The sequence below is a fragment of the Pseudorca crassidens genome, chromosome 2 (genome assembly GCF_039906515.1).
Source record: "Pseudorca crassidens isolate mPseCra1 chromosome 2, mPseCra1.hap1, whole genome shotgun sequence".
NCBI classification, from domain to species: Eukaryota; Metazoa; Chordata; class Mammalia; order Artiodactyla; family Delphinidae; genus Pseudorca; species Pseudorca crassidens.
Genome location: NC_090297.1, coordinates 79,582,501 through 79,598,671, shown reverse-complemented (window position 1 = coordinate 79,598,671; position 16,171 = coordinate 79,582,501). Strand labels below are relative to the sequence as shown.

At 45.8% G+C, this 16,171-nt stretch overlaps 1 long non-coding RNA gene across 1 annotated transcript in view; it reads left to right on the top strand.

Moving 5' to 3' along the window:
• The first annotated feature begins 998 nt into the window (after nucleotides 1-998).
• Nucleotides 999-16,171, top strand: part of LOC137218966 (uncharacterized) — an 18,591-nt gene continuing 3,418 nt past the window's right edge. Inside the window, exon 1 of the long non-coding RNA XR_010940940.1 lies at nucleotides 999-1,131. This is a non-coding gene — a long non-coding RNA (uncharacterized lncRNA). The remainder of the gene's footprint in view (nucleotides 1,132-16,171) is intronic.

Genomic DNA, 16,171 nt, shown 5'->3' with positions numbered 1-16,171 from the left:
TCAAGACAGCCTACCAGACTGAATGAGAATTTCTTATGACTTTCTCAGAACTTTGTGCCATCTCGTTTATGAATGATGGAAGCGTTCTGGCGAGATTCCAATTCAGAATGCAGAGTTCTCTCCGTGGGTAAACTTTATATCATCCTGGCATAATCTCTACAGTATATAACACCTAAATAGCAGAGAGAGGAGGGCAACACCCTGAGAACTGAGGAAAAGAGACAAGTATAGAATGCAAACATTCTGCTAGAAGCTTAGAAGCAAAGAGTAAGACATTATTTTCCAGGCTAGGACTGAAGACATACAAAGACAGAGTGCGTAATCTTGTCTGATCTGTATTTCACGGTAAGGAACCGTCTCCTCTTGGGGCTGCGAGTCTCCCTGTTGCTCACAGGGACATTGCTCCCCGGTCACAGGAGCGGCCAAGAGAGCTGGCGCAGAGCTCTCGCCCTCACTGCACTTCCCAGATGCCAAGAGGAAACACCCTTGTGGAAGGGTGGGAGAAGTAATAATTGTCCAAAGGACGTTCCCCGCCCCCCACCCCCGTGCTGGAGCTTCTTTCCCGTTCTTTTTGAAGAAGCGCGTGTATGACTGATCGCTCAACACCCTGTTGGTTCTGATTGCAGAAAACACACCTTATAAATATATGATAACCATCCTGTAATAGAGAGTGTGACAATTTACTTCACAGTGCGTTTCGGGCTGCTAATTGATCGTTTCAGTCCAGGGACGATTTGGAATAAATTATAGCCATCAAAAGGATATCACTGTTCATTTTCGTGGAAGGATTTCCTCGTCCCTTCGCGTTGGTGAGAGAGCCGATTGCACCCGGCAGGCAGAGAGGAGGGGAGGGAGTCGGCTGGAGAAAGGAGGCCGGAGGGGCGGGGCGGGGAGCTGGACGGGGCAGGGCCGGCGGGGCAGGAGGGCGGGGCCGGCGGCACGGGACGGGGAGGGGCCGATGGGCGGGGCCGGCGGCGGCGTGCACGCGGCGGCTGCAGGTCCGCGGTCGGACGGTAGAGGCCGCCCTTCCGAGGCGGCGGCGCGGGTGCAACCCGCTGGGGCTCCGCTCCCCCTGCGCGAGCCCGCGCGTCCTTCCCGGCGAGGTCCCTGCGCGGCGCGGCCAGGCTCTGTGTGAGTATTCCCCACGCGCTCCCCTCCTCCCGCAGGGGGCAGCGCCTGTTCGTTTGAAGTGAGAGTCTCCGTCGGGCAGAGGGCCCTGCTCGGGAGCGGGGTTGCTCGCGTGAGCTGGATCTCACTTCACGCTGGAGGCTTCCTCTCAGCGGGACTTCCCCGCGGGAGCGGACGCTGTAACGCGGAGCGCCGCTCTCTGAGCTCCGGGAGCGGGAGTAGCGAGGCGGGGAGGCGCCGCGGCGCCGTCGGGGGCTTTGTGTGCAGTTGGGGCCCGCAGCTCCGGTAGCTCTGGTTCTCACGCCGCAACTGCGGAGGGGCGCGTGCGGAGCGTCGCAGCCTCTGAGGGAACCTTGCCCACCGGCCCCCCCAGGAGAGGGCGAGGAGACGGCGGGCCGGGCCGGTTGGCGCCGCGAGGTGATGCCGGGGTCTCGAGGGCGGCGGGTTTCGTGCCGTGGAAGGCGGCGAGAGCGCGGCCTAAAAGCCCTGCGGGGGACGCCGGCGGGAGTGCTCGGCCGAGGCCACTCCGAGCGTACCGGCCCCGGACCCCGCTCCGTCGGGTCGGCGTCCCCGGCCGCCCCGGAGGCCGCCGCGCCCTCGCTTCCATTTCATTTCCCACAAGGTGTGTGCCGTCGTGTGGTGGTCACGGAGAAGAGAAACCTATCCCTGGATGGGATTCGACTTTGAAAAAACAATATTTTCCTCCTCCTGTCGCGGGCACTTGCCAGTCTGGCCTTCCTCCCCCGCCCATGAGACTTCCAGGCAACTTTCATTCTCTTCCTAAGTTAGAGCGTGAGAAGGATTGAGGCCCTTCGCCCACACGTAGCAGACCCCCCTAACCGTGTGCTTGAAGTCAGGCTTCGCATGGTGTTCTTCGTTTTTTAGTCTTGTGTCATGCTAATAAATTATGTCAATCTAGGGCACGGATGTTTCCTTGCAGGCGATTTTGACAGCAATCATCATACCAAGCTATTATGAAGTGTGATGTCAGTCTGGAGGACGGATAATATATAAGCCAGTTCTTGACACGCTATCTTACAAGGAAACATCTGAGACCATCAGTAAGAGGCATTTTAATTCACACACCAAAAATATTTTGTGTTTGGTTGACATCTTTCAAAATGCTGAAAGAGGTAGTAGCATTTATCATTTTGTAGGTATTTATCAAGGTACGCACAAAAGTCCCCATAGGAGGGAGGAGGCTTTTGTCTTAGTCCTGTTCTATCACATAAACCAAGGAACAAAGGTGTTATATGTGCTACCAAATAAATAGTGCTTGTAAGCCAGTGATAGAGCTCTATTTATGAGAACAGACATCTTCTAAAACTGGAATAATTGGAAAAGTGAGATACCTGGTTATGTTTATGCCTCTGTTGTGAAAGATAATCGTCTGCTATCTTAAATGAGAAACTTATGCTTTTAGCATAAGTGCTGGATGTGTGAAATGATCCATTTAGCTCAGGTATGGAAGTCAGGTAAATTTTCTGTAAAACTCTGGTCTTAATGGTTACTACTTACTCATGGGTATTAAAGACTTTGATTATATCAGAAGTCGCATGAAACAAGTGATTAGGTTCAAAAGTACGGCTAGGGTCCTAATGAATTCTGAAATCTAAAGTGATCCAAATCTAAGCAGACGCTTTAGGCTTGATATTATGTAATAGTCAGAAGTTGTATTTACATGGACCAAATCCCGTGGGAGTTAGTTTTACAATGAACTGTGCATGTGTTCACCCAAGGTATGGTTTTCTTTTCCTCCAGTCATTAATTCAATAACGATTTATTCATTATCTGTTACAGGTCCACTTCACTTTGCCATTGAACATGCCTATAGGCATATAATACATAATTCTTGAAGTGTAACTAAAATGTGGAAAATATATCTTCTTCTGGCTCAAGGAATATTATTATAAAAGAGTTAAAAACTCTGGCCTTTCATTTATACAAACGGAAAATTGTATTGACTTCTCTCAAGTAGTAAGCTAAGGGAAGAAAAATTAGAAATCAGAAAGTTTTCTCCAGCCTATGCCCTAGTCACTACCATATTTTTTTCTCCTTAAGACTTTCAAAGCAAAGTTTAAAGGACCTGCATGATTGAATGGGTTTATGATGTCCTTTTAATAATTTTAGAATATAAAGTTTTCCTTAAAAGGTCTTGCTTCTCATATGGTGTGCTAGACTGGCTGGTGTTATGTGAGTGAAGCACTATAATTTTAGTTAAAATCAAAACCGCATACCCCTTTCTTTCCCCAACCTGAAGTAAGAATTGCCTACAATTAAGAAGACAAACACATTTCAAGTAGTTACAAGTACATCTGTTTACAATTCATTTTCATTGGCTTGATAAACAGAGAAAAACATCCAGGATGTTTATCTCAATTATTTGTAGTTTCATCCTAAACAATGCCTAGGTCCTTGAATATCAATACATTTTTGTATGACATCTATAAGCTGCACCTAAAGAGTGTAAAATTTTGTGAAGTGCAATAATGGAAGATGTTAAGAATAATTTTTTCCTTAACCCTAATATTGTGCTGTAGGGCCATAACTAAGTAACCAAGATATGACTATAAACTAATATAGTCCATTGTATCAGAACTTACACATACATTTTAGTGTCCTATCCAACTAGTCATCTTGGAAGTCTGTCACTTATTGCAGTCATGCTTCCATTGCTGCCATCGTTCAAACGTAGTTTGAAGCTCTTCATTTGGGCACTCTTCAGAACCCACAGCACATCTTGTTAAAAAGCCTTGGAGGCAGTCAGTCATCTTCCTTTAAAGACCTTCTGTGCCCTGAAGAGTTAGGTGGGTGATCAAGTCAGGTAATGTAATTTGGGGGTCAAAACAATTGGAAAGACTATTAGATGTCTTTCTTGAGTAGCTTTTAAACTAGTTCTACAGTCATTATACAAGAATAGTTTGAACATTGGAAGCACCATTGGAGTAAAAGTAGCTGCCAGGGAAAACTCTTAAGAAAAGTGTGCATTTGGAGCTTGTAGAGTCTCTTTGATTATCAATGAATTATTAATTTAACAATCACATACATCTCTAGTACATTGGTATGCAGTATAGAGACATCTTACTTCAGAAAACTATATTGTCAAGAATTTGGTTGATCTGGATTTTATGAGAGTTCAATTTTGCTGCTATGATAACAAAAGCTGTTAAATTCTAGAATATAGGCTTGGGTAGGAAAAATCCAAGATGTCATGGGCTAAAATCAGGATTGCCATACATAGTTCTGTAGATTTGGTGTCCACATTCCTTGAAATACAAAGGAATCATACTCCATTAAGAAATCAGACTTAACCTGTATTCTGTTTAGTGAGCATGGCATTCACCATTATCAAAAAAAAACTCAGTGATCCTTCAACTGTAGGTGACGTCTAACTTGTGGAAAACATTCGTCATTTTTAGTAGATGGTTGTGAATAGAGACCCCAAAGTATATATGTAATGGAGCTACTGTGTACTGCTGTAAGCTAACAATATGCTATATGCTGTGCAAAATACAGAATTATGAAACTCCCTCCTCAGTGAATTTAAACTCTTATGATATTCAAGACCAGAATATGGGAGATGGGGTAGAAAGACACTCAAGGTAAAGAGAGAGGGAGATGGAAAGAGGTAGGTCATGGGGCTTTTGAATCATAATTAGTTGAATTCATCTAAGAGAAGAGTTTAGAAATAGTTTCCCAAAACCACCAGCAAATAATTTAAAATCTGAGGGAATAATTCAAATTGAACTCCAGCTGAGACTACATGGAGAACCAAGAAAAGCAGAAAGAATGTAATTAGCTGAGTAGGAATTTTTCTACGAATTCAGGTCTAATACTTTTAGTATTATATACAGGGCCACAGGATCATTAGTGATTAGCAGGGATCCAGACTATAATGATCAGGAGAGATCAAGGCCAGAGGACAAAGATGAAAGAGGCTTCCTGCTTAAACTGAATGTTGCAAATGCTGATGCACTTACAGAGGGGAGGTCAGCTAGCAGACAAAGAAATAGGGCAACAGTCCCAAATCATCAAATATATTCCTCTCTTTCACCCCACAGTTAGATTGGATATGGAGATTAACCAAGTTTGAGCTGAGACAAAAAGAATATCCTTATTTCAGCCATTTATAAGATCTGGAACTTTGAGTTTTGTCTGCTTTGATGAGTTTGATTATTGCTCAGAAATTAGGGAGGGGGACCTGCTGGGCCCAGGATATCCGAGTCACATACACAACTAAAGGGTCAGTGAACAAGGTGGACAGATCCAATTCCAGGTCTTTTCTGGGGAAAAGACTGTTTGTCTATTAGCAGATAAAAGGGCTCCTCAATTATAAGTTACAAGTATAAGGAAGTGTCAGGTACCCAGCACATCCTCAATAAATAATGACAATTGTGGAAAAACAAGTAGCAGTGATGTTAGCCTTTCTTTTGGAATGGGTAGCCCAACCATTGCACCTGCTCATATTCTATAGATTTAAGAACCATCCAAATATTTCTTAATTTGAATCTAAATATTAAATTTTGTATATAGTGTTTATAGCTTCAGGATTGGGGTGGGGGAACTCTTAGTATGGCCAGGTAGTTATAGTAGAAGTCTGGTTGGTATAGCTTGAGGCCCATCTCTTTCAGATAGAGAGAGGTTCCTGGTTTTGGATTTACAGAATTCACACGTGGATCCAGGAAATTGCCCTGAGAACTGGGAAAGTATCCTTGACTAGGAGTGGGGACTAGGTTTATCATGTACCAATTGTGTTACGTGAAGTAAATTTTTGTTTTCTCATAGGCAAAATGTGTATAATACATTTACTTCAAGGGGTAGTTTTGAGCCTTGTCTGAGATGAAATAAATGAAGGACTTGGTTTATTAAGTGCTGTGCATGTGCAAGCTTTTGTGTTCCACAACATGGGTTTTGTAGGGGGAGGTAAGGGTTGTAGCCCTTGAGCTGTCCAGATATTTAAACCAAAATATAAATGAAGATGGAAATCTATCTTTGGGAATTTAGGAGAATAGACTAGTTTTCACATGGATACTAGAGACACGTCATCATATACTCATTGTTCTCCCTTTCTCAAATTCATAGGAAGTACCCTGTTACCATTGCAAGAATTTTTTTTTTTTAACGTTTCCTAAAGACCTGTGGGAAATAAAGAAACCTGTTAGCTTGCTTAATACTATCAGGTCCAGGTCTTTAGCATTGGCACTGAAGGCACAATCTCCATGTGGGGAAAAGTAGCCAGGCTTCCAGGCCTTGATTCTTGTACTCTCAGAAGTTCTTATCTTAGAGATTTTATTAATCCCCATTGCCACCTCCATGTCTTGAAACAAGAAGCTAGATGGAGTTCCACATATTGGCTTAATTGGTCAGCTGTGAACATTTTTTTTTTTTTGCAGTTGTTATTCTTCTCACAGCAGCAACCCATTTTTTCTGCAGAGACTGCAAGACCTCCAGCCCTTGCAGGCCATTAAAAAAATTAACACTTGTATCTTTCATTTCCCCCTACTTTCCTCTGTGCATTTAAAAGGTAGAGGCTGCTTGGGGCAGGGTAATCCACCTCTCTATCTCAGAGAAACACCAGTACAGATACAGACAGTGGTGTTATTGGCTCCCACCAACAGGGGCCATGGTTCCTAGAGAGGAGGGGAGAATGGAAGGGGTGGTCTGGGATGTATACACTCAAACTTCTGTTGAGTTTCAGAGGCTATCCTGCTGAAGAGGAAAACAGTGCCCTTGTCTTAAGTCACGGTTAGAGGGTATTTTCTAGAGGTTTGTTGAGTATCCTCCACACAGTGACACTTCCTAAATTCACATTGTGTGAGACAGACTGTATTTGAGCCAGTACAATGTGTTGGCTAAGGAGAAGGGACATTTGATTCAGACAGTCTGCGTTTGAATATCAGATCTGCTACTTACTTGCTGAGTGGCTTGGGCAAGTTTCTTAATCTCTCTGAGCCCCAGTTTATCTGCAAAATGGCAATAATAACAGTGTCTACTTTTCAGGATTGTTGTGTGTGAGGGTGCTCAACAAGTGGAAGCTATATTATTAGGCTCTGGAGAGTGAGCGAGGAATATAAAGAAATACAGGGCAAATTCCCCTCTTCAAGGAGCTTACTGCATGGTTGGAAGGGACTGAATAAATGAAAACTGACATAATAGTACAGGGCAGACAATAGGAGTGCCAAGTAAGAGCTGCAGATAATGAAGGGTTTCAGCAGTCTGCCAAGGACTAGGATGGTAGTGAAAGATTTCAAGATAGAGGTGGGAATTTCTCTCTGGGATTTGCAGGCTGGGTGGGATTCAGATATGTATACTGGAGTTGAGAAGGCATTCCAGATGGCAAGGAGGAGTGATTAGAACACACAGTACAGCAGGGGTGAGAGTATGCCAAATGGAAAGTAATCCAGTTTTTAAGTCAGATAGGTAAGCATAAGAATACTGTCTCTGCTGTGAGATCTTGGTTGGACAAGTACCTTAATTTCTTTAGTCTCAGTTTCTACAGCCCTAAAATGGGTATAATCATATCTCATGAAATTGAAGGGAAATGAGATAATGTTTGTAATGCCTAACATGGTGCCTGGCACCTCACAAGTGTTCAATGAAATCCAGATAACTCATGTGGTGTTTTCAGAGGACAATGGGGGAGCTGTCTTCCTGAAGAGCTGTCTTGCCTGGTACAGGCTAGTGTAAAACAAACCAGAAACAGCCAGTTAGTGCCTATAGGGGGAGTGGAGAGGAGGCTTAAAAGCCAGTTTAAGGAGCTGGGTGCGGCTGTTACAGGCTATCAGAGCTATCAAGGTTTTTGAGTAAAGCGGGGGTTTAAGAGAAATTAATCTCAAGGCACTGGCAGGCTGTTTTGGAGGAAGGAAGAAACTCACTCACGCATGTGTAAACTGATAAGGGTCTAGGTTAGGATAATGGCAAGGTTACCAGACCTGGTTGATGTGGTCTCTTTAAAGTTCCTTTTATAAAAGGAGCTTAGGGCTCAGCAGTGTGGAGTGAGGGAATGTTTTGTTGTTTGTAGACTCCTTAATATTTAGTGTCAGTTGTCCAGAATAAAATTAGTATAGATGCACAACTTTGGAAAATAGACCTCACTCAATATCCAGGGACTATAAAAGGTGGGAAGTAATTTTAATGCTAAATAAACCCTAGAACTTGCTTCAGCTTATAAAATAGCCCCTTTTAAAACTCCTTTCCCCTTCCTGTTAATGCACACAAGTGTGTGCCTATCACTGGTTTTCTGGAAGGCACGGTATAGATAAGTTATAATTGTTTGGAGTTTGAGGTTAGGATTGTTAGTACCAAGAGGCATTGGGTCAAATGGGGAGGATGCTGCCAGCAAAGTGGTAATTTGATGACTTTATTTGGTGACAGTGTGATTTGGATGAGAAAATACTGTCTTCTCTCTGGGGTTTAGAAGTGATTTAATTAAAAACACAAACCTAGGAAATGGTTTTGGATACTAGGGAATTCATTTATAGTCTCTCATTCTCTCCTCACCACTCATTTTTCTGTCCCTAGTAGTATTGAAATGGGAGGATACATGGTAGATAATTGTATTTCTAAAGAAAGTCACACTGATTATATGGACACCAGTTTTTAAAATGTGAGGAAACTGAAACTGCCTATTGTTCCGTGGTGGGCCTTAAACATATTAAGTAGGAAAGGATAACTGACCTACTACTGATTTCCTGAATTTTGCTGTTCTCTCGTTTGGCTATAAGGGCGATGTGGTGCTGATAGCTCTGGGGTATCTGGGGTGTCTCAATAGTTAATTGTGGCTACCTCTGCCTGCCTCAGAAGGAGGGTACATGAGTAAGGGGACTGTGTGCGGTGGTTGACCAACGCAGGAAGGAGCTCAGTGACACAGGGAAAGGCAGGCCCTGTGAGGTTAGAGGCAAAGCAAACTGTCCTGTTGCTTCTGAGCAGAGGCAAGGAGTGTATTTCATTTCTCATCTCCTGAGTTTATTGAAATCATCTGCTGGGGTGGGAGGGGGCAGAAAGAAAGCATGATGTTGTAAAGCTGATTAAGATGCCAGCAAGCAGATTATATCCGGCTCTTGACACTCTTCACTCCAGCCTGGAAACAGAAGACTGCATGAGAAGCCTGTTTCAAGAGAAGGAAGGGGAGAAAGCAAAAGACATCTCCCTATTTTTTACTGAAAGATTTTTTGAGTATATATTAGTTTTGGATTTCTGGTGTCCATTCTACCCTAAGAGACCATCCAAAGTAGCTCCTGGCTGAAACCCTGGCTAGGAGAGGTTCAGACCAGGGACAGGTGGCACTGGGCAGAGGGTCTTCAGGGTACTCTTGGCATTAATTTGCTGAAAAGAGCCTCATCAGAGACCAGGTCTCCCCTCCTGCATGGGTGGCAGACATTAGGCCTTGGAGAGGGCCTCCAGGCAGATTTCAGCTTTGCCCCCTCCTCCAAACCCTCTGCCTTCTGCTCCTGCAGTGGGTCCTCTCTCTCCCTCTTCCCCCTTTTTTCAATTAAATGAATTAATTACCAGGCATTTAACTTTTTGCCAGACTCTTTCATTATGCCCAGAGTTGTTGCTGAGCGGCAGAGGAAGTAATAACATTCGCAGTGAGGGGCAAATCCTGTTAATGAACAAATTAAAGTTCAAACAGTGATCAAGTTCACAACCTCTCTGTGGCTCTTCTCTTTAATAAGAGTTATACATGTTACTTTCCTCTCTCTTTTCTCCTTTTTATTACTTTTTAAGCTTTTCATCAACACTGCTGGGGCATATTTGAGGCTCCCAACCTTTCAGCCCTGACAAGGACTCGAGCAGTTATAATCCCATCTTAATTTGGCAACTTTTGTAAAACACATAAAGGGCCCAGAGTCACCTTTGGTCGCCAGGGCCCCGGGTGACCCTCTAGCTTCCACCCGCCGCCAGGGCTTCGTGGGCCGCTCTTCTGGATCTGGTATTCATTCCTCTGCTGCACTCAGAGCCAGTCGGCTGACTCAGCTCCCCGCCCCGGGGCACTGCCTGCAGGGTGGAGCCAGCCAGTGTCCGAGCCCTTGCCTCTCTGCGTTCCCTCTCCAGTCAGCCTCTCCACACGCAGATGCCAGCGCTTGGAGGAAGGGGAAGTGGTGAGGGGGAGGAGCCTCTAGACTAAAAACTGGGAACCTCTAAGGAGAAAGGAGTTTGGGGTAGGAAGGATGCCTGACCCCCTCCCCACCACCATTACCACCATTACCAAATGCCACTCTCCTCGGGGAGTGGGCCTCGCCTGGAATGGCACGGGAAGGCCCAAGGCTTCTTAGCCCTTGACTGGAGCGGCCGGGCCTGGTGAGAAGGAGCCGGGAAGGCGTCAGGTGCCCGCCTACTTCTTCCTGCTCTGTTTTTTACGAAATGTGGATTGCGTGGGGGTGATCTCCACGTCTGCGCCTGGCTTCTCACCACCATCCCCTGAGCGTAGCTTGATATGATCACCATGACAACTGCAATCTAGGAGCATACGCATAATAGAGATGAAATAGACAAAAGATTAGCATGCCATGAAAAGTACAATAAGTTTCTTATTTAGCATTTAGATAACTGTCTTTCCTCCGGAGCAAGCTTCAAAGTTGAAGCCAGTTCAGACCAAGAGGATTAATTCTTTCTCCCGCATGCTTCATTGAATCTCTCATTACCAAACTTTGTCTGTACTGATGTAAGATTTGATTGAAGATTAGAGCATTTAGCAAATCTTGCTTTTCTGCATGTATCAGGTCCTTTCAAGCAGGGATCGAGGTGCCCAGTGGTCAATACCCTTACTTTTATCCAGTGTCTGCTTCATTTAAACTTAATCAACTCCATCAGTGAACTGGAACAGGGAAACGTCCCTGTGGTAAGAATGTTGTGCTTTTGTGGGATAATTCTTTGCTCTTTCCCGATCTGTTGGCGTTAAACCTAAAATTGCACTATGATGAACTTTTTTTTTTTTAATCAATATGATAATGACAGTTGGGCCTGAATGCTCTGGTAGGACTTAGAGTAGAGCAGGATCTGGCCTCCATTACCGAAACAACTTCTGGTCCTGCGGTAGTCCGCCACCTTTTGTGTGGCTTTAATACCTTTTCTTCCCTGACATTGAATATTGCTCAAGCTGGAAAATGATGCATCTTGTAGGGAAGGCTCATATGTCACAGCCAGAAAGGGAAGCAGACCGATTGGTTGTGTGAATTATCTGACTTGCTGCAGTGAATTATTTGCACTGTTTCCCTACCTAGTCAACAAGTTCCTGAGGTATAGTAGAGATCAATCAAAACTGACAGCCTGCGTGTGAAAGCTTTACTGTGTAAATCTGGCGCACTCATCCTGGCCATGCCGGCCCTGGCATCTGTATATCATTTTTATACTGCTACCAGTAGAGCAATTTCAAAAGTATTTGCAAGGAAAATGCGTGTCCCCATCTGTCCCTGGAAGCATAAATGTGCCACCTTCAGAGGGTTTTCACTGGTAATCATATCTTTAATGATCAATAGAATAGTGATATATACTTTTCCATAAAATGGGGTTTTCTTCACTTTATTGTGATTGGCTAGAATAAATAGCTTTTCTATACGTTAGAGGGATAAAAATATAAGATTAGCAGAGGTCGTTTGTTAGATAGTACACAAAAGAAACAATTCATTCCAAATAATCTTTGAAAAGAAGCAATGACAAGATTACGTTGCAGTAACAGAGCATCTGGGGCCCTACATCAGAAAACAGACCTTGCTCCTTGGAAAAGGAGCCATTTAAGAGCAGAAACTCAAGAGTCTTCTACAGGACTCTGGTGGCTGATTCTCAGAGGCAGGGAGGGAAGGATCAGGGTAAGGAGGAGAGGCTAGAATAATACTTGTTTATTTCTGTGTTTTAAGGTTGTATCTCCTTTCGCTTACCCGCTATTTGCCTGCCCTCACTGAAGCGCCCTGGGTAAGTTGGTGCGTGATGTGTTCAGAAAGCAGGAAAGTGCTACCCCGCTGAATTTCTCTTCAGGCCTACAGGGAATGGGGATTGTTCCTGTACTTTAAAAGCTGGCTTCCTCCTTAGGAGATTCTCTTCTCCCATAGAAAAGGGTGACCACGGAGGGCGGGCAGAGTACTGACCTTTGAAATTCCAAAGCCATGCAGAAAGTACCTCAGGATTACCAGAACTGCCAGAAACACCCCAGGAAGTGTTTTTAGTGATCTAATCCCACCTGTTGTGTAGGTTACAGTCCGAAGATACAGTCAGGCCCTGACCACTATCTCTCGCCTACCCACACACATACAGTCACATGAGTATTCTGCACACTCAGAGTCCAAGAGCACTGCCCCCCCTCCTTTTCTCAGATGCAGACACTCCTAGTTCTTGGCAAAATTTGGAAGCTTCTCCTCCAGGATCTCTGTCCAGACGTTGCAACTACCTGCTTAGGAATTTCGAATTCTATTTTGTTTCCAGTCAGAGAGAACCTCCTGTTTTGCAAAGGACTGACATTAGTTGCAGGACACCTGAATCTAAACAATGCCTTCAGGCTTTGAGCTCTCTAGAAAATAGGTGTAGAGCTATTTAGACCTGTTTTCTACAAGTCAGGAATTGAGAATGAGACGTTGAGGTGGAGGGGATGTTCTCTCCACACATTGAGAACCGGACCAGTTAGCAGATTAACCTTAAACTGGTTCTTTACTCTTTACAATTACGTATTGTTATTGACGTTTTCCCCCCTTGGGATAATGGGAGAAAAGCTCCGTCTTTTCCGTATATCTTACCCCCCACCTCATATTCCACAGAATTTCTTGCTCTCTCCAAATGCCTACTTCTCTCACTGCAGCAGGAGTGTGTGGGTGTTAGTTTCAAAGTGGGAAATGTAGTCTTCAGGCTGGTCCCAAGCAGAAAGTCTCTCTTAGCATCTTAAACCTAACTTGTGTTAATTTCCCGGCCCCAGTGAGGTTTGGGAACAACTGACAGGACAGTAGGAAAACAGCCTACCCCAAACCTATGGCCAGAGGAAAACAGAAAAGCTACTGTCAAAAGATTTTCTTTTAAAATTTCCCCTTAATTTTAGAAATACAGTCTTACAGGCTGGGTTGCATGTAGACAGTCATAGACTATATAAAAGATCTACATATAGATCACACTTTGCCTGACCTGAAACCAGATTTACTATAGTACTGCAATTAAGATTAAAAGAAAGGGAAGTCACATTTGTGGTTTCCACACTGCATTGTGATACACTGCAGATCTTGTCTTCAGTGAATTTGCCTGCCACAATGAAATTCTGGCATGTGTAGTGTATGAGACACATTTTACACTCTATTTAGAAAATTGTATTTCATGATTTCTGTGTATTTTAGTTTGAAACCCATTTCGCATTGAATTTCTATGTTGTTTTCATAAAATGAAAGGAAGTAGAAAACCTCACCAACTGATTTTGTGTGGAAGAAATAAATCTGTGACGTTTGCTCCTTCCCTTGTCCAGGAGGACGAGGCTGTCACTACTACAGTTGGGATATTTCCCACTGCATGCTCTTGTGCCCAGGGGGTCCTGTCTAACCCACAGGACTGCCAGGAACACTGCCGTCCACACCAGAGTAGAAGACATCTGCAGGGGCTCATGTTGGCTGAGGCTCTGAATCACAGAACTGCAGGCATACAAGGTTTTCCTAAACCTGGACTGGAGAGCCATTTGCAGCACATAGTCCTTTGCTGCTTCAGATCCACAGATCCTGTACACATGCACATCCATAGCAGAGATGGAAGTCTTGGCAATTATAGGACAAGGATTTAAAAATTTAAAAACAAACACACTATGTTCAGGGTGAAAATTACCTGCACCGACAATGCTGTCTCTTTCCTTCCACAGTCTCACAGCTACCAAGCAGCCTCATCAGTCTGGGGTTATTTCACTGAAGATGTGCTTAATTCCAGATAAACTACTGGGTGTCTGTATGTAACAATCTTTTTTGTTAACCAATTTTATGAAAACAAAAAACCCTGCCATCTTAGAAGAAAATATTGAACCTAAAACTCTACTTCAAATATTTGAAAACGTATGGGCATATTCTGCCGCATGATTGTAATATGCTTAAGTATGTAATAGTAATTGTTTTTAGATGCCCCTTAACAGGACAGAGATGGGCAGGCAGTATGGTGTTTTAGAAAGAAATTCAGTTTTTTAGAATAAGCCTAAGATAATGACTCCTTTGATTACGGAAAATAAACTCAATTGATAGGACAAAATGAACTTTTAAAATTTAGTATTGATTAACAATCCTTAAATTACTGATAAAACACCACCTGGATCTTAAAAATGCCAAGGTGTTTAAAGTTATCAGAAAATGAAAATTTGGGGGGAACTGACTTTTTTTGTTCTCCTTCACTCTAAACCGAATAGTAGCAATACTTTCTGTCACTCTTGGCATTTATTGGGGATTTTCATCTTCTTAAGGAAATAGCAGGAAAGCAGCTTGCCTCAGTCTAAAGAACGGTATTTCTGGGCAGAATTTTTACAGTTACCCTTGTCTGTGAACACCGTTAAGGGGTGTGTTTTAATTTGTGGTCAGAACAACTGGGTTAAGATCTGGAGAAGACACTTTATTTTCCCTATGGGGGAAGGGCGAGGAGAAAGGAGGCAAAAGTAGTTTTACTGTGCGGCCAAAGGACTACTCTAGGCACCAACGAGGTAGGGAAATTTCGATTTCTAGGCAGTGTTCTTCCGTCAGGCCGTTTCATACCAATTTTGGAGCCCGTCACCTTGGGAGCGGGTTGCGGGTGGTCGCCATCAGATCGCAGTCTCTCCCACCTCCTCTCTGTCGGCTTTTGCCCAAAGACTTAAAGTACCTTCTTCCTGGATTCCCCTCCCCCACCCAAACACAGACGCCGAGGGACGCGACAGCTGTTCCCGAGAAGCCGGCTGGTCATCCGGGAGCGGGGTGATGCCGTCCCCTCCGGGCGTTCAGGAGCCGGATTTAGGCGCCTTCCACCCCGCCGCGCCGTTGGACTAAGGGGCAGGTCAGCCGGAGAGTTCTTGGCCGCGGCCCCCGGGGCACGTGACCCGGGCAGCGGCCGGGAGCCGCCGGTGGGTGACGCCAGACCTGCCGCCGGGAGGAGCGACTCCGCTGCGCTTCGGCCCGACGCCTCCCGGTGAACCTAGTCTCGAGCGCGACGGCCGACACCCGGGACTCAGGTTCCGCCCGACCTCGGGAGGACGGTGTCGACCCCAGAACACCTGCCCAGGCGGGGGTGGGGTCGCCTCTCTGCAGGGGAAGCTGGCTTGAGAGCGCAGGCGGGTCGCCAGTGACCACTAGCCGCTGGTTAACCCCTAGGCAGACGCGCTAGAAGTCTGTGAAATAGGGACTGCGCCGTGCTTGCCCTCCCTCGGCCCCTTTTCTGTCCCAGGCCTGCAGGCGCAGACGCGGCTCCGGGCCGCGGGGTCTGAGAGCCTCGGGGGAGGACCGGGTAGCCGGGATAGCTCTGACTCCGCCGCCAGGGGCCTTGCCAGCGGGAGCGGGACGGGAGCCTGCGCGGCGTCCAGCGGCTTGCCCTCAGACACCTGTCCCCAGACACTGCCGACGAAGCACCCAAGGGGGCGAGAGCCGCGGCTCCTTCCGAGTCCGCGCGCTGCTGACCCGGGCCTGGGGGCTGCTCCTCGCCTGCGCGGGGGCCGCTCGCCCGCGCTCGCGGGTCCCTAGGGCAGGGCCCGGCCGGCGCCCGCGTCCTCTCCGGCCCGCCCCTTCAGCCTCTCCCTCCCACCCTCGCCTGACTCAGTTGGAAAGTGTGCCGGCCCCTCTCGGGGGCCGTGGCCCTCGCAGACGCTGGTGGGTGACCTTTCAAGTGGGCCCTGCTCAGACTCCGCCCTGGGGCTTCTGCGGCCGAGAGCTGTTAGCTGGGGCCTTCGAGCCTCTCGGCGCCGGCTCCTCGCCTCGCCCGAAAGCCCGTATGAGTAATAGTCAACTGTTTTCGTCACTTTCTTAAAATGCATCATCCCTGGTCTCTCTTGTTTCATTACGAAAAATCCCAGAGAAACCACCCGGCAGGATCAATCAGACGCAGGCAGCCAGACAGTTTTCTTGTACTTTATTAAAGT